The sequence below is a fragment of the Ambystoma mexicanum genome, chromosome 3q (assembly GCF_040938575.1).
Source record: "Ambystoma mexicanum isolate Mex_15411 chromosome 3q, UKY_AmexF1_1, whole genome shotgun sequence".
NCBI classification, from domain to species: domain Eukaryota; kingdom Metazoa; phylum Chordata; class Amphibia; order Caudata; family Ambystomatidae; genus Ambystoma; species Ambystoma mexicanum.
In genome coordinates, this window is record NC_090926.1 from 263,413,205 (window position 1) to 263,438,198 (window position 24,994).

General features: G+C 46.7%; 1 protein-coding gene across 2 annotated transcripts in view; it reads left to right on the plus strand.

Moving 5' to 3' along the window:
- The window catches only part of DNAJC14 (DnaJ heat shock protein family (Hsp40) member C14), a 215,996-nt gene that overhangs the window by 143,006 nt on the left and 47,996 nt on the right, over positions 1 to 24,994 (plus strand). The window lies entirely within an intron of this gene.

Sequence of the window (24,994 nt, forward strand, 5' to 3'; positions counted from 1 at the left end):
CCCTGATTGGGATGATAAATGCGTTGACTCGTATGGCTTTAAAGTCTGCTAACTCTACATGTGATCTTGCAAAATTCACATTCACACTGTGGGACTGTGCAGCTATGGCGGCTGATCATATTCCTGAAGGAGAGGAAAGAGACAGCTTTTTGAACCTGATAAGGTATGGCAAGGAGGCCATGTGTGAGTCTCTGCAACCTGGTCTGGACCCTGCTGCCATCATCAGCAGAGCCATGGCGGCAAGCACTGTCATATGCAGATTTGCATGGTTGAGGAAGTCAGGGTTTGCACCTGATGTACAATCTAAACTCATTGACATGCCCTTTGACGGCTCCCATTTATTTGGTAATAAGGCTGGCAAAAGCCTTGGAAAGCTGCAGAGCTCGAAGGCGGCAGCCAAGTCCCCCAGGTGCCGCCATCAGGCATCCAGTCTTTTCACCCCGGCAGATCATCTTGGAGGTATATGTCTTCTCGCTAATACTCCTCAGTTGGAAGAGCGAGAGGACAGGCTGGTCAAAGAGGACAAAGATGATTCCCTCGTGGTAGATGAGGTAGAGGTGCAAATCCCACCCAAGAAGCGGTGTCCTCGTCTTTACCATCAGCCGCTACTTCAGCCACCTCAAAACCTCTCTGAGGTCTTGACTCACGACACCCCGGTGGGAGGCAGACTGTCGCAACATCTGAAATAATGGCGAGGTATTACTTCGGATGCATGGGCACTGCAAACAGTAGCGTCCAGGGTTACTGCTTCCCCTTCATATGGAGACCTAAGGATCATCCTCCAGGAATCCATTCGCTGAATGTTCCAGAACCATTCCTTTTGCAGGAAATGTTGACCCTGCTAGAGAAAGGTGCTATAGAACTAGTACCTGTGATGGAGAGGAAGAAAGGATGGTATTCTCCCTATTTCCTAATCCCCAAGAAGGACTGAAACCTATCTTGGACTTCAGGTACGTGAACAAATTCCTCAGGAAGGACAAGTTCAAGATGGTCACACTTTCTCAGATCCTTCAGGCCCTCAAGCTCCAGGATTGGGTGGTATCATGGGACCTTCAGGATGCTTACTTTCATGTGCCAATCCATCACAAGCACAGGAAGTACCCGAGGTACACCGAGGTGGTTCTCATTATCAGTTTAGAGTTCTGCCATTTGGGCTAACCTCCACCCAAGGGTTTTCACCAAGTTACTGGTGGTAGTGGCAGCAACTCTCGGGGGAGGTAGGATCCACGTCTACCCCTACCTAGACGATTGGCTGATCAGGGCATGTTCACCCGAACAGGCCCAGGGACATCTCAGCATAACCTGCCACTCTCTCCACAGACTGGGCTTCTCCCTCAATTACAAGAAGTCCCACATGATACCATCTCAGAGACTCTAGTTCATTGGAGCAGTCCTGGATGCATCCTTGGGAAACGTCTTGCCGCCTGAGGTGAGGGCCCAAGATATTTTGCAGATGGTCACCAAGTTTCAGAGTGCCCAGCGTCTTCCTGCCTTCCACTTTTTGAGGTTGCTCAGCCTCATGGCATCCTGCATTTTCCTGGTGCCGGAGGCTCGCCTGAAAATGAGATCCCTTCAATGGGCCCTCAGATCTCCATGGTCCCAATTTTTGGGCAGGATGTCAGACCTTCCTCAGGTTCCAGGCAGAGTGGCACAGGATCTCCTGTGGTGGGCCTGCAAGGACAACCTCCTTTTTGGCAACCTTGGCCGGAGATAACAGTAGTTAAGGACGCCTCACTAACGGGTACGGGAGCCCATGCCCACGATCTGACAATCCGCAGTTGTTGGTCTGCATCAGAGTCCAAACTTCACATCAACCTTTTTGGAGCTGAAGGCAATCGACTAGCACTGAAGGCCTTTCTACCCTCTGTATGTGGAATGAGTGTTCTGATAATGACGGACAACACAGTCGCCATGTGCTACCTCAACAAGTGAGGAGGAGTAGAGTCACTACCACTGTGCAGAGATGCTGGTTCTGGGCAATTCAAGAAAAAATCTACCCATCAGTTCACCTAGCCGCAGAGATCACAGCGACGGAAGCTCTGAGCAGGCATAGCACAGTTTCCCACCAGTAGGAACTAGCTCAGTAAGTCCTTCAAGAGATCTTCACCCTTTGGGGAACCCCTCAAGTGGATCTGTTCGTGACTACGGTCAACCGGAAATGCGAACTGTTCTGCTCCAGGAATTTTCACCCAAGAGGAGCTCTAGGAGACGCATTTGTAGTAGACTGGGAGTTTCCACTTCTGTATGAGTTTCCTCCAGTCCCTGTCATTACTCACGTGATCAGGAGGTTGAGAAAGTTCGGGAAATCCATGATCCTAATTGCCCCAGATTTAGACAGGTGGACGTGGTACCCCGGACCTTCTGGACATGTCCATCTGCCCTTCAATACATCTTCCACAAAGAGAGGACCTTCGCGGTCGGGTTCTTCATCCAGTGGTGAAGACAATCAGCCTTCATGAATGGTTTCTGAGAGGCTGAGATAAAAGGATTGGGACCTCCCGGGTGGCGTAATGGAGATTTTGCTTTCGGCCAGGACAGCAACAAAATCCTTCTACCACTGCTGTTGGAACAAGTTCTGCAGCTGGTGTAGGGAGAAAGATGTGGACCCTTTTCAATGCGATACACCTACAGTGTTACTATGTCTGCTGCATTTGGCCAATCTGGAGCTCCAAATTGGAACGATCAAGGATTATCTAGCAGCGCTTTCCATATTCAAACGCACCTCGGAGGAGGCATCCTACTTCAAAATACCCATAATAACTCAATTAAACGACTCGCAAATGTGTTTCCTCCTACACCTTTCCAAATCCCAACTTGGGACCTTAATTTGGTTTTAAAGTTTTTTACATGTGCTCCTTTCGAGCCACTCCATTCCTGCCCTTTAAGGTTGCTAACTTACAAAACTATTTTGTTAGTAGCGATAACATCAGCCCGCAGGGTGAGTGAGTTGCGGGCCTTATCCTGTAAACCTCTGTTTACCACCTTTAAGGGTATGGTTGTCCTTAAGGACAAACCCTCTTTTCTACCTACGATTGTATTGGATTACCCTTTAGCACTTAAAATTGTGCTTCCAGCCTTCTATCCTCCACCTCATCCTGGCAAGGAAGAGTTAAGATTTCATAGACTCAATCCAAGGAGAGCGCTAAGCTTTTATGTTTCAAGAATGCCAACGTTGCGACAGCACGACCAACTTCATTGGTTATGCAGGACACAAACTGGGTCTGTCAGTTACCAAAAAAACTCTATCCAGATGGATCATACTAGCTATTCCGGAGTGCTACAGGATAGCTGCAAAAGATCCCTCAGAAAGCTTATGGGTTAATTCCACTAGGGCATGGCAACTTACTCTGCCTTTCAGTGGGGAGTTATATCTGCAAGGCAGCTACCTGGTAAACCATCCACAAGTTTACAAAACATTACTGTTTGGACACCTGTAACAATGAGGGAGGATTTGGGAAGGCAATTCTATGCTCCATTCTTGACGAACAATAACTCTCAAATTCATACTCCCTCCTTCAAAAGAACTTGATACTGCTTTGGAAGTCTTATCATAAGAGGAGCAATATGTGGGAGGACGCAATCCATTCAAAGAACAAGTTACTTAACCCTGGTAACTTTCTTTCGACTGGATGTTCCTCCCATGTATTCCTCATCACCCTCCCAACCTATCCCACTGTATAGTTTCCGAGCTTTAGACTTTACGCTCCTGTAAGGTCTCCTAAATTAAAGGCACTTGTCAGTGATGGTAATTCTGCATATGGGTGGTGAAAAAACGGAACTGAAGCCAACAGGCGCTGCGCGTGGTATATGTACTCGGCGAAGACGTCATCTGAGATGGGGGGCCTTCGACGGACATCTGGTCGACTGTGTCGAGAGGAAGGCCATTTTTTCCAAAGCAGCTTAAGCTGGTATCGAAGATATCATAAAATGAGGAATACGTGGGAGGAAAATACAGTCGAAAGAAAGTTGCCAGGAGTATGTAACTTGCTCTTCTGTAGCAGTCAGTTGATGGGTTCTAGTACCATTTGCTGTGCATGTTGTGCAGCGTCAACTGAGGATTGCAAGGATGACACAGTGGTGTCATAAGGACCTTTTGGATGGTAAATTATTGGAAATCTGTGGATTCCCAGTTGCGGGTCACTTCCAGATGAGTTGAAAGGTGAGTCGGTTGGGTTTGGCAGTAGTCAATCAAGCAGGGTTCCCACGTTCTCCTCTGGCACAGGATTGGGCTTCGGTTTGTTAGTTCTCCAAATACACCTCGGGCGGGGTGGATACTATGCCCCCCCTGCTCGTGTATCTCAGGGTGATTGTGCACTGTGTTACTGCTAAGTTGCTATGCTATGCACACACAAACATAAGCTATTACCATAACCATAAGAATAGACACAAAACGAAATAAAATGCACAATGGACACAAAATGAAAGCACACAAGTCAGTTTCGATTATAACAATAGAATACATGTATTCATGCACAGCAAGGCATGATGCAAACACTACTATTGTGCAAATCTTGAATTTGCACCTTTTTATGCTTTTGGTGCAAATCTACAATGCAATGCAATAACTATAAGCCTTACAAGCTTCTAATGCAAGCCATCTAATAGCAACTCCAATCCACACCATTCCTCTCCAATCCACACCACACTTCACACTCTCTAAGACAATCCCTGTCTGATTTCCCCATCTATAATGTCAGCCAAAGCTCTGTGTGAGTGCCTGTCCTAATTCCCCATGCACAAGTCTTATTCAGATCAATACTCCCCTTCTTGCCATGTGCAAGTTTCCCACTCTGCAACCAGCCAGTCAGTCAGGGCCTCTCCTTGGCCTCTCTCTGCCAGATCGATCTGCATCAACTCTCATCAGAATTCTTCCCCAATGCTTCCTCTTTCAGAGAGCAGCTCCATCTAAAACGCCTCTGCTATGCCACCGCCAAACATTTCTCTTCAATCTCAGAGAGCAGCTCCCTCGATCTCCATCTAGAACTAGAAACTCCCAAAGCCTCACCTCTGGTTATACTGTTCAATGACGTACATACATATCCATGGTTACATGTCTCTCTAAGCTAAAATACCTCTCTGTCTATCTGTCAGCATTTCTAAATCTGAGCTGTGCCTAAAAGTCTGTGATGCATGTACTTGTACTTGTTCAATTACTGCGTGTTCTGGTCTTCGTGACATTTCAGCCTTTCTTGTACCATGCTTTCAGTGCTTGTTACCATCCTCCCATATTCCATATTCCTCCATTGAAATCCCTCTATCCTTGCGTGTCTCTCTGTGAGGCAAAGCACTCCCTGAATGGCACCCACCATCTCTGTCTGCGCTCTCCGTGTCTCTACTAAGGCAAGAGTCACGTTATCCTTCTGCCAAGCAAACTGTTTACGCATTACTCATACACTGTAACTCATAACATCTTTCGCAGTCCCTGGCGCTTCTGTGTGGCTCATTCAGGATGGCTTCAAAATGCCATAGGCCTCATGCTTTCTCTGGTGCTTACTCTTTCACTCGCAAACCCAAGCACTATACATAATGCAGACTCTATGCACATTCTAAGTGCACACTCATGCATGCTGTCTCTACATGCATACATAATACATATGTCTTAACAAGTCTTCTACATGTGTCTACCAATATAACAAATACAAATGCATACATAATGTATGGATTATGGATAACTAATCCTACTACTAATCAGAATGAATGATGGATAACTGGATCCCTAAATGGGTAATGATAATAAACCAGGCTTCTCCATACAGTATGGTTTCACAGGTTGATGGGGCTGACTTAGAGACACCACAAGGAGAAACTAATGTTGAAGAGAACGCTGCTGCCTACTTCCATCAGGCTTTTGCAGCAGTCGCTCTACAGAAACAGCCTGAGCCATTTCTTCTGTTTTATCACCACTGTCTATCACCTCAAAATTTCCTCGATCCTCATGCTCCTTAACCATTGGTCAGCCTTGGGCACGGGAGACCAGTCCTTCATTCTCCTCACCATCTTCAGCTTCAGAATGTAGGATACAACACTGCCTCCTCAGGCAGATTATTGTCTATCTCCTGAAATACAACCTCTGATGGCACCATTCTCTTGGTGGGCATCCAACGAGGCTGTATCGTCTGCCCCCTTCTATTTAACCTACGCACTTTCTCCGTTAGTAAGAAAAACAAGACTTCTGTGTGATGCGCTGACAACGCAGGTACACAGCCCAATGAGAATTGTGGTTCAGATATCTCATAACGAGAGCAAGCGCATCCAAGACCCCAAATAAACAGTGGTATTTGGTGGAGTGAGCCACTTGCCCAAGTGTACTGCCTAATGGGAGATATGCCTCTGAAACTCTTGAATGTAAGGGATGGACTGGACCAAACCAAAAGAGTACAGCGTGTGGTGCACTTGTATAAAAAACGGAACAGCCAGGTGCGAGTTGTGTTCTAATAACCCAACACAGAGCCAAAGATGATGAAAAGCCTAAGGGAAGGGTAGCCGACAATCTCACCTTAAAAGAAACTAAGAGACTTAACCCTAAGTCTGCGTGAAATTAAAACAAATTTGTCTCATCTTTATCTCATTTATTTGGGACATTGGGCCTCATCATAACCATGGCGGTATCCTGGTGGTAAATCCGCTGAGATACCGCCAGCGTAAATAGCATTGCCACAACTCAGTCCACGCTATTAGCACCGGATCCCAAGTTATGGTAAGGCTGTTAGTAGGCCTCTACGGGGCAGAACCGGGCCATCGCCGCCAGTGGTATTAGCGCTGCGGTAATAGCACCGCAAATGGGCAGAAAGTGGAGAGTTTACCTCCAACTTTCCGCCGAAACTCAGGATTGGGCGGAGCTGTAATGCAGTGGAAATAGCGTTACCGCTGCAGTTTTGCCCCTCCGCCCAGCCCCTGATGAGGCCCATTATCTGTGATCACTAACGGTACATTTTATTGTTTAGTATGGCCTCAAATAGATTTTCCCACTCCCTCCCTTACATTATCAGGGTTCATTCAATGAGCAATAGCTAAGATCAGCTCCTTGGTGTTGGGAAATACCCAGTAGGCAGGGGCTACCTCTGGGGAACCAGGAGCAAATACATAGCGCACTGCATATTTAACTGCCACATGAGATGCACACTTGAACTTTTTTCTTATTATGTTTGATCATTACATTTAAATGTGTCTAATGTGATGGACCCAGGGGTTGCATCCCTAAATCTGCCCATGTTAGTACTATGCACTATGGTTTCTAACATGAAAGCAAACACCTTTTTACCGCTCTCAAGACTCGGGTGCAACTTTAAGCAGTGCTAAATGTAAGTGGTACTGATGGGGACGCAAGGAACAACTTTCAACGTTCTAGTTTGTTCTTACATGCATACAATAAAGCATGACAAGCGGCTAAACCAAGAGAGAAGTGGTTTTAATAGAAGCAGCTGTGGAAGTAGCCAAAACTGGAGAAGCCACAGTAGTAGAGTGTCAAGATGGAATGGAAGAGAAAGCAGACACAGTAGTAATGGTAGAAGCTGCTATACAGAGCGGAAAAGCAGTAGGAGCAAACCTAGGAAGAGAGAAACTGTGGGAGCGTGTGCCGTGGACCGAATGGACGGCCCCTGCAGCGGCTCTGGAACAGAGCAGCAGAGGGCAGATGGAGGAGCGAATGCCGGAGAGTAGCTCAGCAACCGGCTGCTCAGATCACGTTACTACAGTCAAGCCGGAGAGGCGAGGCAGAGACTGGGATCCAGCAGCTGCAGACTTCCGAGGTCGGATACAGGTTTGGTGACCTGAAGCGGGAAATAATCTGAGGAGACTTGCAAGCCCAGAGGGTATTCAGCGCCGAGCGGGAGAACTCAGCGAACGGCAGGTGGAAAACAGACCACGGAGGTACCTGTCGGAGCCAGCAACACTGCTGCAGAAATATCCATAGAGCTCATGGAAACAAGCTGCTGCAGGCTGGTACTGATGGTGCCTGCGTACCTGACTGGGACCAGTTGACTAGCAGGGAAACAAGCTGTATTGCAGATAAACTAAAACAGGCACCACCTGGGGGAATGGGAGGGAGCTGAGTATTTGAAATATATATGAGAAACTAACCAAGTGGATCCCATAACAGCTTAGCACAGACAAGATTTAAATAAGTAATTGGTGGTTGGTACAAACCAACAAACCCATTAATAGGTGAAAACTAGTACTGCGACAGAAGAGTGAAACAACCAGCTACAACAATAAAAACACAGGTGTGATCTAGATACAATATCTGTGCCTATAAGTAGAGGGAGTCTAAAACACCAAAATGGTGAGTAGCACACCTAATGTAAATATCTTAATCAAAACGGAATAATAATAGAAGGGTGCAAGGGAGAAAATCAACCCTGGCCCTTGGTTGAATACAACATAATCCAAAAATGCCCACAAACTGTGGGACACATGTCCCATGAACACCTATGTCAACTGTGTACCAGTCAAAGCTTGAGTCTCAAAGTATTTTCAAATTATGTGCTCCCCCAACTGAGATTGCACAACTGTTTTTTTTATAACCACAATACTTCCTATGTCTTTCTAGCAAGCTAAAGAATTACATCCACTCTATTTTAGCAAAAATAGCATCCGTATATTTGTTCATGTTTATGGTACATTGGAATGTTCAAACATGTAACAGTATTATACACAAAACAAATCAATCAACATGTTTACATTTTCATAAACTGTAAGCATTTCGGGGGGAATCCCCTCCATCAGGAGCAATCACTCTTCCATCAGTCCTCAATAGTCTTCCTAGTGTGATGCAATCTGAAAAACACATATGTATTCCACTGCTGCCCATATAAATCTGTCATGATTAGTATGGAACTCATTTACCTGGTGGGGATCTAGGGCTGTAAACGTAAAGTATCCACCTCATACTATGCTCAAGCCAGTCCTCTGCACCTTGAAACACTTGTGTATAGGCGCGTTATAAATGCCATATCATATGTACGGGAACTGGTACCCTGTCAAAACTATCTCTGGTCAGAAATTTGATATTGCAAGGACAACAATAGTTGCATCAAAACAAATGGTGGTGAGAAAGCTAAAATCCATTTACAAAGTAGAAGAAGCACTCTACCTTGCTGGGATCTATACAGCTCAGGTGAAGACTTTGCGTGTCATCCATTTATGTGGTAAAATGCTCTAAAAGTATTCACTCGCCTATGTCACAGGTGACCCAAGAGGCTCTGAAATGCAATTCACTAATTAAAGATGACCACACATCTTTCATTTGTTTTGACGTAGGTATTGTTGTCCTTCCAATATAAATATCAGATTTTTGACCAGAGACAATACATAGGACTGGCCTGAACATAGTACACGTTGGATACTATACTTTTACAGCCCTAGATCCTCACCAGGTAGATGAGTACCATACTAATCATGCCAGATTTATATGAGAAGCAGTGGAATACATTAATGTAAGAAAATCTAGCTTAAATGATCAGATGGTGGTATTTATTTATTGATATCATATTTGTTGAGCGTGCAGCAGCGAAAGGGCATAGTGGCACTTGTTACAACGGGAGAACAAAAACTTAGTTACACATAAACACATCAGCATGATTAATGTACAATTGCAAAGGACATTTTGTCATACAAATAGTAGTGGTCGTTTTAGTTAAAAAGGGAAGTTTTTAGGTTTTTTTTAAAGGCAGGGAGAGAACTTTCTGCTCTTAGGGCAGTGGGAAGCTCATTCCATAGTTTTGGAGCCAAGTGTGGGAAACCTAACCCTCCTGCTTTAGCCTTATTAACGCACGGTACAGTGAGTTGGTTGGTGTAGCATAATCTGGTAGATCTGATGGAAACGGGTCTATGGAGTGTGTCTGAAAGATAAGGCGGTGCTGTGCGGTGGATACATTTGTGTGCTGTAGTAAGAATCTTGAATGATACGTTCTCCAGGGAGCCAATGAAAGGACTGTCTTGCTTGTGAAATGTGGTCTCTTTGAGAGATGCTTAGGGCTGCTCTTGGTGAGTTCTTTTGGGTGATTTGAAGTCTGTTTGTTTTTTAAGGAGGTGCCGGCTAGGAGAGCGTTGCAATAGTCAAGCTTAGCACCTACGGTAGCTCTACCTATTGAAAGATAATTTTCCTTGGTTAAGAAGGGTTTCATGGCATTGATGAATTTGGTTCTTAAGAGGTGGAGACAATGGTGCTAACCTGCTTATTCATGGACAGTGTCGCATTAATGTGGACACCTAGAGTTTTGACAGATAAGACTGGGATGGTACAATTGTCAATGTTGAAGTTGGCGTAGAGACTGTCTAACTTGGCGCTAGTGCAGAATTTTGGCCAAGAATAAGGATCTCCGCCTTATCCCCGTTAAGGCGAAGGCCATTAGTGGCCATCCAAGCTTGAATTGTGGCGTAGATTGGTTTTAGTGCTAGGGCGTCTTGGTGATAAGAGCCTGTTAGGGGAAGGAGCACCTGGGTATCGTCTGAATAGTTAGTATATGCGATCCCAAGTGCATCGAGTTTATCAAAAAGAGGCTTTGTGAAGAGATTGTACAGCGTGGGAGCAGTGCACGATCCCTGTGGTACACCGCAGTGTATGATGGTGGGTGCTGCATTAGATGTGTTTGAGAAAACTTTCATAGCTCTTCCTTCTAAGAATGATGTGATCCAGGAAGTAGCTTGGTCGGAGAAATGTGCTGCGTGGGTGAGGTGATCAGTGAGGGTTTTGTGGTCCACTAGGTCGAACGCCGCTGATAGGTCTGGAGGAGGAGGAGGAGGAGGAGGGCGGGCTTACCTATATACAAGATTTTGGTAATTTGATTTTTTAGATCCAGCAGAGCTGTTTCGGTTCTGTGACCTTTACTGAATCCTGACTGTCTGTTACCTAGGATAAAGTTTGTTTCAAGGTATCACACTAGGAAGACTGTTGAGGACTAATGGAAGAGTTGATTGCTCCTAATGAAGGGGATTCTACCTAAAATGCATAGAGTTTATTAACATTTAAACATGTTGGTTGATTTTCTTTGTGTATGATATTGTTACATGTTTGAACACTTCAATGTACCATAAATATGAGGAAATATACTGATGCTTTTTTTGCTAAAATAGAGTGGATGTAATTCTTTAGGTCGATAGAAAGACATATAGAATTTATTGTGGTTATAAGAGTTGTGGACTCTCGGCTGGGGGACCACATAATTTGGAAAACACTTATGTACTTTGAGACGTATACTTTGACTGGTGCCCAGTTGACTTAGGTGTGCATGGGATGCATTTTTGTATAATAAAGAGAGGGAGACCACTACTTTTCCTCGTGCCAGTAATTCTTGGAATTAACGCCTTAACTGCCAAGGTTCCAACCCCCCGTCCCTGTCCCACCCTCCCCTCCCACCCCCAGTGATGAGGCCTTTTTTGGTGATTTCGGTATGTCGCCATTCAATCCCTTGTAACCTTTTTGTTACATGAGATACCTCAGCCTAATCTGGACCCTTTTTCTCCACATGTAGGCGGTCATAACGCCACCAAGGAATCCTAGTTTGCTGTAGGGGGGGGTGAGAGAAAATGACCAAAAAGGGAGAAATGTTTTTTTTTTAAAATGACAAAAAAATGATGTACAAAGAAGCCTTTTTCCTTGTAAGTGCTAGGAACAAATGGTTTGCTGTGCCGAATTCCCCATTTTCCAGGCTTTCAAGAACAGGTTCAGTGGAAACCAAAAAATATTTTGATATGGTTACAAGCCGTTTTTTCAGAGGTAGGCGATTTTGGCCTTTTTTCTCCAATAGGACATGCATGGATGGAATGGAAGGAAAGCTGAGTGTGAAGACAGAAATGCATACATTTCTGAAAAGTAGACACAATTCCAAGTTTAGGATTTGTGCAGGTCCGGCAACTACTATGTAGGGAAAAATTCCATAGTTTGATAAAAAAAAATCGGGAAAATTACAGAAAAAAGCGTATGTAGTGGACTTGGTTGGCCCGGTAAGGCAAAGGCTTCTGTGAATTTTGAGAAAAACAATACTCCGCTACATTCCCCCGACTCTTCCAGTTAGGAAATCACACATTTTCCGTAATGTTTCACAACACAAGCAATACCACAAGCCAAAAACTGAGCCATGATAAACAGGATATTTATGCTTACGGGCTAAACAGATGTACTTAGCATGTGTAAACAAGGAAAACAAATGTGGTGAGGAAGGGCAAGTATGCATTTTATTGAAAGAGCACAGGCAGACCTTTTGAAGGGTAGGTGACTTGTGCAGGTTACAAAGGTGTTTAGTGCCTAAAGCAGCGACTAAATGTAGGTCACATTTGGGAAATTAAAGGGTTGTGTGACAAAGGGCAGCTGCAAATGTGTTCAAACGTCATAAAAACCACGCGAACACAACAAATGTCGTACCTTCCCGCGTTCCCACAGGTGTCCCGACGAAAACGGTACCCCACATGTGTGGGTTCACCTACCTGGGCGCTAAACCACTGGTAACCCAAAGTCTTTCGGCAGAGTAGATTTTGCAGGATTTTGCTCATCTGGACAATTTACAGATTTGGGCCTAGGGTATCGAAGCCACCAAGGAAAACAGGGAACCCCATGCATTTCCAAAAAGAAGACGCCCGCGAGAATCCACAGAGGTCTGACTTGCGTGAATCGCCCACAAATGTATTAGCAGCCTCCCTCTCTCCCTCTTTTTTTTTTTTACCCCCTTCCCTGGCAGCAGATAATCACCCATCTGCCCTCAGGGGTGCCAATAAGTGTGGCCCCATGCTTTGGGGGCCGGGGGGAGAGGGGGCTGCTTACATATTAAGCAGACCCCCCCCCCCAGTCACAAACCATCCCTGGTGGTCTAGTGGCATTGCTGGGCACGGATCCACACCCAGCAATGCTTCAAAAAAGGAAGGTGTCATTGGAAAGGGGAGAGTCTCCCCTTTCCAACGACTCCTCCCTCGATCTGAATGGCACAATAGTGCTGCAGATCGAGGGGAAGAAAGGTGGAGGCTCATCATTTTCACAGCGGCAGCCGACAATGGCTGCAGCAGTGAAAATTACTTTGTTTCATGTCGGCGTGCATTATGCACGCCGACGTGAAACTGAAAGAAATCCAACCTCCGGGCCGTGAGGATGAACCTCCCCCTCACATAGCCAGGGGGTTGGATTTCAGTTTTGTGCAATCCCTGGTTTGCAGGGATCACACAAAGCAAAGTGCCAAAAAGGACAAGCTGTCTCGTCTTTGGCAACACAAACGTAATGTCAAGGATGAGATAGCTCGTTCTTGGCGCTTAAGAGGTTAAATTAATACTTCTTGGCAGAAGAATAGGCCAACTCTGGCATAGTCCAGGAGAACACTGTTTAAAGATATGTTCACCAACTTAGTGGTTTGGAAGGACCAGGGGAAGTGGATTGGCCCCCTTGGCATTGTTGGACCACTTCCTTTAAAAGGCAACAAACCAACAAGTAAACAAATATTACTTTGAGTTGGTGGCCTTGCATATTGAGACTTTGTATAGTCAAACTGAGGAAGGCTGCAGGAAAGCAGCCAAAGGACACTATTCTTTTCTCCTTGTATGTTTTGTAGAACCTAGAGTTGGAGAGTCGGATTAGGTTTTGAACACAGGATGGTGAACATTATTTTTGACATCCTGACGACTGTCTCATTAGTTTTGTTAAGGTAGGGAACCCCCTCATAGAGTTATGGCTGGTGAGTCATTTTTCCAACCCTTTTTATTATTTAAATAATAGCATTTGGCAACAAATCCATTACCTCTGTCATTGTCTCCTATGTCCATCCCTTCACACATAATTCTTTATTTACATTTTAAAACATTCAAAGTTAAGGTCACTTATTGATGCATGTAAGCCTTCTGATGGCCTACGGAGCCAAAAGTAGTTCCTGGTAAATGTGGGTTTTAAATTAACCAGGCCCTCCCAGGCTAGAAGCAAGAGCTAAATAACTCCCAGCAATTTCGAAACCTGCATTGTGGTTTATTTAATGTGGACTTGACTAGAACCCAGATATCATGCTTTTATATGTTTTAGAACCTCCTAATGGAGATGCTCCTACTATGATAAATGTTCTTTCTGCGGTGCTCTGTGTCTCCTTGGCATACTGCGCACAAACTATGTTAAATATCCTCACTAAACAAATTTGTGTAGTCAATATTTGTTTTGTATTGCCATCATGTATTGATGCATCATGCCGTATAGCCCCATCAAATGGTCACTTTATCATGTGCTAGGTATTGCCATCAAACTCTAGGTATTTGAGTCAAATGTTGATACTCGAATCCTATGCCAGGCATCATCCTGATGCAGATCCACTGGCAGGAGCCCGGTTCACGGATCTGCCGGAGCAGCCTCCCTCCCTCTCTCCCTCTGAAACCGCGTGCTGCTGGAGCAGCTATATGTGGAATCCTCCCATCGACTCTACACGCTGCAGGAGCAGCTGGATTCGTAACATTTGAGGCATCAGCCTCAGTACTTGCCCCCAAGTGCCCCTCTCTGCCTCCTCACAGATGTACATCTTGGGGTTGTGTACCCCACACGTGGAGCCGTGTCTCTGTGGACCTTGCACCACCTAAGATGGCCACCGAGGCAAGCAGAGCTTTTTGTTTAATGATGGTTGCCTAGCAACCTTCTCAATCTCTCCTTTATTGGCTGTGAGGGCCACGGGATGGCGTTAGCTACCCCCGCCCCCTCGCCCAAGGCCCCCTGAGCATAGGCCCAGTCTGTCTGTGCCTGTCCGTAGCCGTATGTGCTATCGACCGGACTCGCTGTTCAGTCCACCGCCCACTATCCCCGTAAGTACTCCCACAGCCACTTCATACGGTCAACACTATTGTGGCTCGCTCTGCACCTTTACCCTTTTCCCCTGCTCCCCAGTGTGCTTTAAAAAAAATATTCCACCTCACTCCAACTCCCTTTCCTCCTGACAACTGAACGCTGAAACCTCGGTATGTTGCGGAGCCGGATCCACCACACATGCATATGAACACGCTTAAGGTACGGCCTAACCCCTCAGTCTCTGCCCGTAAGACTTATCCTTCCTGCCCCTATCTACCGCTGCATTCTGTGCCTGCCACCTGCCGTGTTACTCTGCTCGCAGAGCTGTACTAGCATCACTTACTATTGCCCACTGCATTTTGTGCCCGTCACCTGCCCTGTTACTCTGCTCGCCAAACTATATTGGCCATACCCACTAATCACCAATGTATCCCGCTGCATAGCCACCAGTCTCATTTATGCTGACGCATCGGAATACACTTCGCACCCCCGCTACCCGGCACCTTCTGCTAGCGCTAGTACTCTCCTTTCACACCTACATGATCACTGCTCCATCCACAATGCCTACCTCCAACTTGATCCTCGCCTCTTACACCCCCCCACCCCCCCAACTAACCTTGCATCCCTTAGGAGCCCTATTTCCGCATTCTGCCCTCTGGCCCACCTAAGGTCTATGACAACCAGGCTTCGGTCACGCACTGAACCATCACTGCTCCCAAGCCCCACAGCAAGGAGGAATCTCAGACTGGGTTCACACACCCACCACGCCTATGCTACTTTAGGCACTGCTACGGTCAAGGACCGTGAGGTCCTGCCTGCAACATTACGCAGGACACCCTCTCAAAGGACCCCCTCCATCCCTACCAATGCCACCCGTACGCTCAAAATACAAACTAACATGCAAATCCACTTGCCCTCCTTATTGGTGACCCCCCCACTCCCCTTTTTCTCCTCCCCCCTCTCTAAGAAGAACACTCCCTTGCACATGCTCAAATGTGCGCTCTCTCCGCCCACTCCTTGGAGATTAACAACCTCATCTCTGTGCATGACCCTGACCTACTGGCCATCACGAAGACATGGCTGCACGAGGCGTGTTAGGCAGAATCCTGTGCACACTGCAAAAAGATTAAGACTACAGGAGTAAGTAGTAAACCCTATTGGTAGAAGTCTGTATCACCCAGATTTACCTGGTAGCTGTGGCTGAGCAGTCAGACTTCTCTCAAGAAGAGTAAGGCAGTATATAGAGTATACACAATAGGGCTGAAAACACAGTAGAGCAAACAAACACTGACCAGAGCTTTGTATAAAAAGTACATAATTATTTATTTAAAACACACTTTTGGCAATATACTAGCACTCTAAATCAAACGCAAGTTAAAACACAGTCAGGTAAAGTATACACACCTCCCTTAATAACTATTAGACAAGTCAGGATTAAAACACCACGATTTGTTAAACAGATGTGAGCGCATAACCTGATGGCACTCTATTAGTTCAGTTAAAGGGAGAGAAAAAGACAGAGCATAGAAATAAAACCGGTCCCAACACTTTCTCAGCAAGGGAATAAAGGCAGTATAGACTGTAGAGCCAAAGTTCATAGGCCAGGCCCACTTTAAAGGGGGCAAAGCAAAATGTGCCCAGGATCACACGGTTTAAAATGCACTAAAAGTCTTTGCAGAATGTTCAAAAGAGGTTGGGGCGATTCAAGAAGGTAAAGTTAGGTCTGGGGCCAACCCAGTTGGAAAGCCAAGGATTTAAGGTTCACCTTGGGCAAACCGAAGAAAGGGAGGCCAGGCAGGACACAGTACCTTAAACAGAGAGGAAGCTCCAGCGGTGGCAGTTGTTCCTGGCAGTGGTTGCAGTTCGTTGTTTCGACCAGGGGAAGAGAGGATCTCGTCAAGGAGGAAACTGGAGTCGTTGCACTGCACAGGGATGCAACCAGCCACAGAGTTCGTCGATAAAAGGTGTGTTCCTTTTATCCGCGGTCAAAGTGCTGAAGCTTGGCTATCCGGCCGCCGGGGTGCTTGGCACGGGCGATTCGACCAAGAGACATCTTTGGAAGGCGAAAAGGGCAAACTGGTTGGTCCCACCAGCTCAGAGGAAGAAGACTCGTCCAGCAGAAGATCTTCTCTTGTCGTTGGGAAAGTGGTGAGTTTGTTGCAGCAGGGCTCCACCGGTGGTGTCGTCGTTGCGGATGGCTCAGCTTCTTCCCTCTTCGGATTCTTAGGTCCTGTGGTGACTTCTGAAGTTCCAGTCCCAAAGGCCCTGCTTTTATGCAGAAAAAACCCCATTCAACAGCCTAGCTGTCACTCAAACATGCTAAGTGGTGAGCCGGGTGGCTCACCAGTAGCCCATTCAGAACAGAGTGCGACTTGAGTTGCTAAGGCAACGCAGTCCAGGGTGCCAATTCCCCTCCCCACCCATCCTGTGGAACCCAGACAGAGTGGCACCATTTGGAGGGCTTCTGTAGAGAAGCCCGCCAAAAAGTGGAACAAAGGGCTCGACCTTGGTCAGAGTTAGAGATGGACACGAACGCCATTTTAGAAAAGAGTTCTGGCAAAAAGACCCAACCGTGAATTTAATATTAAATAAATAAACCGGCGGTATCTTTAACATTGCACCAAAAAGTGGTGCGTTTGAAATCAATGGGAAAATCCCATTGGAAATATTCCGGTGGAATATTTCACGTGGTAACCACTGCCACCAGCCAGAAACTCGACAAGGGGAGGACTGGATAGTGCCCCCTTGAAAACAGACACAGGGGCAATATAATTAACCCCTTCCAGTACTTCCACAATATGATGGCTTGTACTGGTTCTGTTCACAATTTAGGACAGTAAAGTCAATGGTGACTTTACATGCCCTGGGAGACAGTAGTCAGTCCCAGGGTATGGAGTGACCCCCACTATGACACAGGGGTGTCATAGTGGGGGTCACTATGACACCCCTGTGTTACTGCACTGAGGGTGATATGTAACACACACAAAAAATAGATGGTACCCTATGGAGCAGAAAGAAAACCCCATAGCCCATAAGCACACAAAGAGTCAAAGACATACCTCAAATCATGCCTAAGAGTGGGAGAGAGAGTCTCACTCTTAGCAGGAGAAAAAAACAAACCCCAAAAATCCAGCAAAGCTGCTGGGGGACTCACTAGGTTTGGGAAATTAGCCTTATAAGAGAATTCTCCCTAACAAGGCATCCGGCCCAGCCATCTCTAGCCCTCCCACACGGATACTCCATTCTCCGGCAAGACAGACAGCTCATGAAAGGAGGAGGAGTAGCTCTCATTACTAAAGATGCGCTGTCCATCAGGCTGTGCAACCACCCGTGGGAAAGTAACACTGACCTCCTCTCAGCCAAACTTCATTTGTCCCCTAATTGCACCATAAATATGCACATCATGTACAGGCCCCCAGGAACAGCCCCTGACTTCCAAGGACGACAGCTCCACGTACTAGGAAACAAGCTGAAAACTCCACCAAAACCGTATTACTCAGAGACCTCAATTTAGGTCTTAGCGACTCTAAAGACAAAAGCAGCTACAGCCCTAGCTAAAGAGCTCCAAGTTCTAGGGTTATTACAAAAAGTTACTAGCCCAACTCACGCCAAAGGCTGCATCCTAGATTCGGTGGCAGACCATCATCACCTCCAACTCGGCCTTCCCATGGACTGACCACAACTGTATCAAATTCATCATTCCTTCAGTACACAAGCACTCACTTATGCTCAGAAGCTCAACAAAAACTAAGGAGAACCTCCAACCGTTCCTCAAAGTCCCTGAAAACCAAACCCCCTCCGCAAGTGAACCTAATACACTTGCAGACATCTACGCTGACACCCTTAACAGAGCCATTGACGCTATGCAAAAAAGAGAAAAAATCCATGCACACCAACTCCTGGTTCTCGGGTGATCGGCCCTAGCTACGAGTAAACGTAACGCACTATCCAAATGGCATGCCAATCCTAATCAAGGAAGAATTGAAACGGCTATCCACACAATATAAAGATGCAATCTTTAAAGCCAAGCGAAACTCCTTCAACCTTCGGATCTCGAAGGCCAACTCAAAATCTAAAGAAATGTTCTCCATTTTCAAACACCTTATCACCTCTTCCACCAGCCCCAACGAGATCACTAAAGATGAAGCATGGTGCTCCAGCATACAAGAAGTCTTGCTTAACAAAATAGATCTACTCGAAAAAACAAAAAATACAGGCACAACTCAAAGCACTACCCAATCATGACCATCTCCCTGAGCCCAGTCACCCAAACCAAACCCCCCCCGACCTTCTCTTCTCCTTCCGTGACGTCTCAGAAGCGAAAAAGTCATCGAACTCCTCCAACATCTCAAGCCTTCTATGTACAAAGGAGATATCTGTCCGCCCAACATTATTAAAGAATGGGCCGATTCCTTGGCTCCTATCATCACGGCATTCATTAATGCTTCATTTACATCAGGCATTGTCCCTTCCATCCTAAAAGAGGCCTGGGTTTGCCCCCTATTAAAAACAAAACACCACGCATCCCACCTCCCCTAGCAATTGCTGTCCCATCACCACCATCCCATTTCTCCTCAAAATCCTGGATAAAGCAGCCCACAACCAGATCCAACTCTTCCTTGAATCCAATACCATCCTCAGAAAAAAGCAATCAGGTTTCCGCAAAGGCAATGGCACTGAAACCGCCCTTCTGGATCTAAAAAATCGAATCACTGAAATAAGGGACAGAGGCAAACCAGCTCTCCTCCTACTCTTGGACCTTTCGGACGCTTTTGAACTTGTTGATCACAAGATTCTCACCTCCCATCTCCCCGGTGCTGCGCATTGGATAATATCCTTCCTTGAAGGTAGAGTTATGAAGGTTTTCTCAGACCAGGCCAATGCAGCTCCTTCCACCATCCACTGCGGGGTCCCCCAGGGCTCATGCACAGCTCCCACTTTATCCAACCTGTTCATTAAACTGCTCTTTGACAAACTGGACTCCCTCGGCCTAGCATATACCAATAAGGCTGATGATGCGCAGGTACTCCTCACACTCTCAGGCTCGTACGACCAAGACGCTGCAGCACTCCTCCAGATATACTCCAACATCAAAGCCTGGATGAGGGCTAATGGGTTGTGTCAACGGAGACAAAACTGAGATTATTCTTTAAGGCCCCAAGGAAATATTGTCCAAACTTGACCAACAATATTGTAACTTCACCGTAGACAACTCCATTATCCCTGTCTCCTCATCAGCGAAGACACTAGGTGTATTCTTAGATTCCACCCCGTCCATGACACGACAGGTCAGTGCCATTGCCTCTGCCCAGACCACAAAGCAAATAAACGCAGTAAAACCCTTCCTATCTAACCAGAACTGCCTCACTATTGCTAGAGCCACCATTGGGGCCAAACTAGATTACTGCAAAGATCTCTTAGCAGGCACCTCAGCAAAAAACCTAAACAGACTCCAAATAGTCCAAAATAACGCTCTCAGAGCAGCACTAAATATCCCCAAAAGAAACCACACCACGCAAGTTCAGCGAGCTGCTCAGTGGATCCCAGTAAAGGAAAGGATAACCTTCAAGACCCTCACCTTAACGCATAAATGCTTAAGCCTTGAGATACCTCTTCATGCTCCAAAAGAACTCTCTGCACCAATTTACTGCGCATCACATCCATCAAAAGGGCCAAAGCCGGGGGGATTGGCTTCCCACATATAGCACCCAAACTTTGGAATGCCTTACCCAACGCACTCAGAGCTGAGACTTCTCTCTCAGAATTCCGCAAAATGCTAAAAACCACACTATTCAATTAACTCAGCCTATCCACTCTTGCTCCTCCCCGCCCCCTCCTCAGGCTTTCCCCATGTCACTAAGTATTTCTTATGGTTTGTCATGTAACCAAGTATGTCTTATGTATTCTCTGGTAACTAAGTATGTTTTTATGCAATTAACAACACTGTCTGTAACAGTGCCACGATGCCCACAGGCTGCTGTGTGCTTTATAAATGTTAATAAATAAATCCTCAACATAATTTGTTTATTTATTAAGTGCTTCATTCTGGATTCCTCCCGCTTTGAAGAAATTACAGCAGGACCTATTACTGAAGATAATGGCACTAAATGTATCGCCCTTTGAATGATGAAGGGCTGAGTCACCTCTGCCCTGAGATTAGAAGCAGTGAAGTGCAGGTTGGCCCATGTATGAAGCAACCGCTTAACTTGTGAGCTAATCACCTGGACATTGGCATAAAATGCATCGACTTCTCAGGCACATATATCTTTTGCCAGATATACTGTGGTACGAGAGCGTGCCCACAAATTACCAGGTAGGTGTTCATCCTATGTGTACGATAGTTCCAAATGGTCAGTTACTCGCCCCATTGCCAGGTATGGTGGTGTAATGTGCAACTACAGAGCCATTGCAAAGAAATATTGTATGACCTGTTCAATTTCCTTCCTTTGGATCTGGCTGTTTTGATTTGGTTTCTGAGTGTCATGGATAATTTTGCTCTTTTTTCCATTTTGTACAGAGTTTTACATATGAGTTTTTTAAAACACTTTTAAGAAACAATAATTGATTGATGTAAACTGTGCCCCCTGTGGGGGCCATTCTGCACCACATAGCAGAGGAAACTTGTGTGTAAGGTTAGCTTTCATGCACCATCGGTTATCATTTTCCCAAGTGGTTCCAAGAAAGGAGAAAAGAAAAGCAAGCCGACCCTCCTCATCTACTGATATATTATAACAGTCGATGAAGCTGTAAGAAAAGGGAGGTGAGGTGATACTAAAAAGGTGTGAAAAGAATGACACATAAACACTCCTCAGGAGGCTGAGATGAACAGCAAAATCAACCAATAAAAACTGCTCCATGCAAAATATCTTTTGACAACAAAAGCCCGTCAATAATGACCATGCCAGGAATTTGGAGAAGAGTGCAAGTATAACGCAACCTTCCATCTCCTCCAACCTTCCATATTACATCGCCTCTTCTCCCATTAATGGTGGCACTCGCTGGAAGGTTCTCCTTGTCCTCTTCGCCATTTCCAGAGGAGTCATTAATGTTTATATCAATGAAACCGTCATGGTTCAGGTTCCTCGACCCAACCTTCTTCTCTTCGACATGCTCCTCCCTAACCTCACCTCTGCCTTTGTCCAATCCCCCTGGCCTTCTGTGCCTTTCTCCTCCTCTGCACAGTTCCCTTTGCCTTCTGTGCCTTCCTCCTCTGCACAGGCTTCCTTGGCTTCTGTGCCTTCTTCTGCCTCTGTACAGGTGCCCCTGCCTTGCCTTACTGTCCTGGCTCCCGTGTCAGCCTTGGCTCCTTCACCATCCTCCACTATCCACCTGGCCCTCTTGCCACCCTCAATGGGGACCACCGCCCCCTCTGCCCACCCGAGGAAGACCCTCAAAGATGGCAAGCTGCTCCACATTGCCACTCTCAACACTCGCTCTGCCGTTAAACACTCGACTGACATCTGCAACCTCCTCAACCACATGGATCTTTATGCGCTTGCCATCACCGAGACTTGATTGAAGGACAGCTCTGTCACGAGCTTTGACGCACTCCTCCCTGAAGGCTACAAAATCCTCTCTGCGCCCAGGCCTAAGAAGACAGGTGGGGGAGTGGCGCTTATCTTCCCAGAATGGATACCTGTGTCCATCATCCTTACTCGGGCCTACTCTTCCTTCGAGTGCCTAGTTTGCATTCTCTCACTATCCCCAAATTCTTCTCTCATTATTGCCACCAGGTCATTCCACTCTCTTCCTCTCTGAATGGGCTGACCTGGTCTCCTCCCTACTCCTCCTCCTCTCAACTCCTCCTGATGGGTGATCTGAACATCCATATGGACTCTCCTGAATCCTCGGGTCCTTTCTGCAACCTTTGCGACTCTCTCGCCCCACGCACACCCTGGATGCTCTCATCTCTACTGACATCCCTCTCTCTATCCCTCTCACTACCTCCCTCACTTGGACTGACCACTCTCTGCTCTCTACACAACTTAAGCTCTCCTCTTGCAGCAATACATTCGGCACAGCCACTGGCTTCAAAGTTACCAGAACCATGAAAAAAGGGACAGTGGCTGCTTTTGCCTTCTCCTACTTTCCTCCAACTACTCCCTTGGCTGACTCTCACCCTGACACAGCCCTCGCTAACCTCAATCTCTCTATCTTCAACACCCTTGACACTCTTGCCCCTGTCATGAGGGTCAGAGTGAAGCCTTCCAAAAAGTGCAACACTTGGTCCGACTCTGACCTGGCTGCCCTTAAACGCAAGTGTAGGGCAGCTGAGCGGAAATGGAATGCATCGGGCGAGCCGTCTGACAAACTGACCTGCCGCCTCCTTCAAAGGTAACCAAGAAAAGAGTCTTTATTCAAGCCCGCATCTCTGCTGCATCAAACACAGCTGAACTCTTCAAAGTCTGCAAGGAGCTGGCCTATCCTGCAGCTGCATCTTCTTCTTTCACACCCACCCAGGACTTTTGCTCGCCCCTGGCTGAGCACTTCACCACAAAAACCCAAGACATCCTTTCTACCAGCTCTTCCTCACCACAGCTTACACCAACACTGTAGCCTTCCTTGCCCCCCCAAGCCCCTCCACTTACCTTCTCTTCACTCTCGCCTGTCACATTGGATGAGGTTACCAGATCACTCCGATCTATGAAGGCTTCATCTAAACAGTTCGACCCCTGCCCCTCAAAAACCAGCAAAGACAATATCGACTCCCTCACCCCAGCCTTGGCTGATCTCTACAATCTTTCTCCACTGGAGTTTTCCCAACTGCACCCGAAGCACTCCCTTGTGCACCCTCTTCTCAAAAAACCCTCTGCCAACCCCTCCATTCCGGCAAACTACTGCTTTATCTCCATCACTCCCTTCCTGGGCAAACTCCTGGAGAAACGGATTATCTCTCAGCTGACCCTACACACTGAATCTATTGGTAGCTTCCATGACCATCAATCTGGCTTTAGAGCATCCAGAAGCACGGAAACTGCTCGTTTGAACACCCGTGAAGACCTGCTCTAAAATCTTGACACAAACACCCCATCTATCCTCATTCTCCTTGACCTCTCCTCTGCCTTCGACACGGTTAACCACAACATCCTAATCGCACGTCCCCATGACACCATGGGAATCACAGGGCAGGCTATGGCGTGGTTAACCTTCTTCCTCTCGAACCGCCCATCCCAGGTGGAACTGTGAGCCTTTCACTTGACTATCACTCTCTCAACCTTTGGTGTCCCCCAGCGATCCAACCTATCCTCCTGGTTCTTCAACATCTATATGGCTGTGATTGCCACCTTCACCTCTAACATCCATTGCTATGCGGATGACACGCAACTATCTTTCAGGCTACCCTCAGCCACCACCACCACCTCCTCCTTGCTCATATCTGACTGTCCGCTATTCAGTCATGGTGTGCTCCAAACAACCTCTGCCTCAATACCAATAAGACTGAGATCGGACCCCTGCACCCTCTTTCCCACTTTTACTCTGGCCGGCCTCCCTTGGCCCTGCACCTGCACCCTCCTGCGAAGCAAGAAACCTTGGGGTCATCTTTGATTCCACACACTCCTTCTCCTTTCACATTTCAGACATCTCTAAAAAGTCTAACTATCAGCTACACCTACTCAGAGGTACTGTACCATTTCTCACTTTCCCCCAGAGGCTCACTGTCTCCAGAGCAATGGTTCTCTCCAGGCTGGACTATTGCAACAGCCTCTTCCTCAACCTCCCTTCTTCTGCCGTGCACCCTCTGCAACTCATCCAGAACAGAACTGTGAGACTTATTTTTGGCCTCAAGCCCAGGGACCGCCTCTCTCCGGCGCTGAAAATCCCCCCACTGACTCCCTGTGGTTGCAAGGATCAAATTCAAGACCCTTTGCGTTGTTCACAAGGCTTTCTGGGGCCTGGGACCCACCTACTTTCAATGTTGCCTACCTAAATACTGTCCCTCACTAGCCCTCTGCTCATCTACCTCCAACCTTCTTCGAATCAGCCGTTTCTCCAAGCAGAGATTTGAAGGGAGATGCCTCCCTCTGGAATAGCCTCCCTGCCGCCCTCTGTCTGGAGCCGGATCTCCTGAAATTCCGGAAACTTCCCAAGACCTTGCTCTTATCCTCTTCCTTCTCTCTCCCTCTACCCTGCTAACCTAGTTATGTCCTTTCCCTCTCTCCCCCCTATTCCTTACAGCATTGCTGACTTGCCGTCTGGTGTACCTCAGAGTCTCACTGGTCCCCGGCACCCCGTCGGTCCTCTCTCGCACTTGACTCA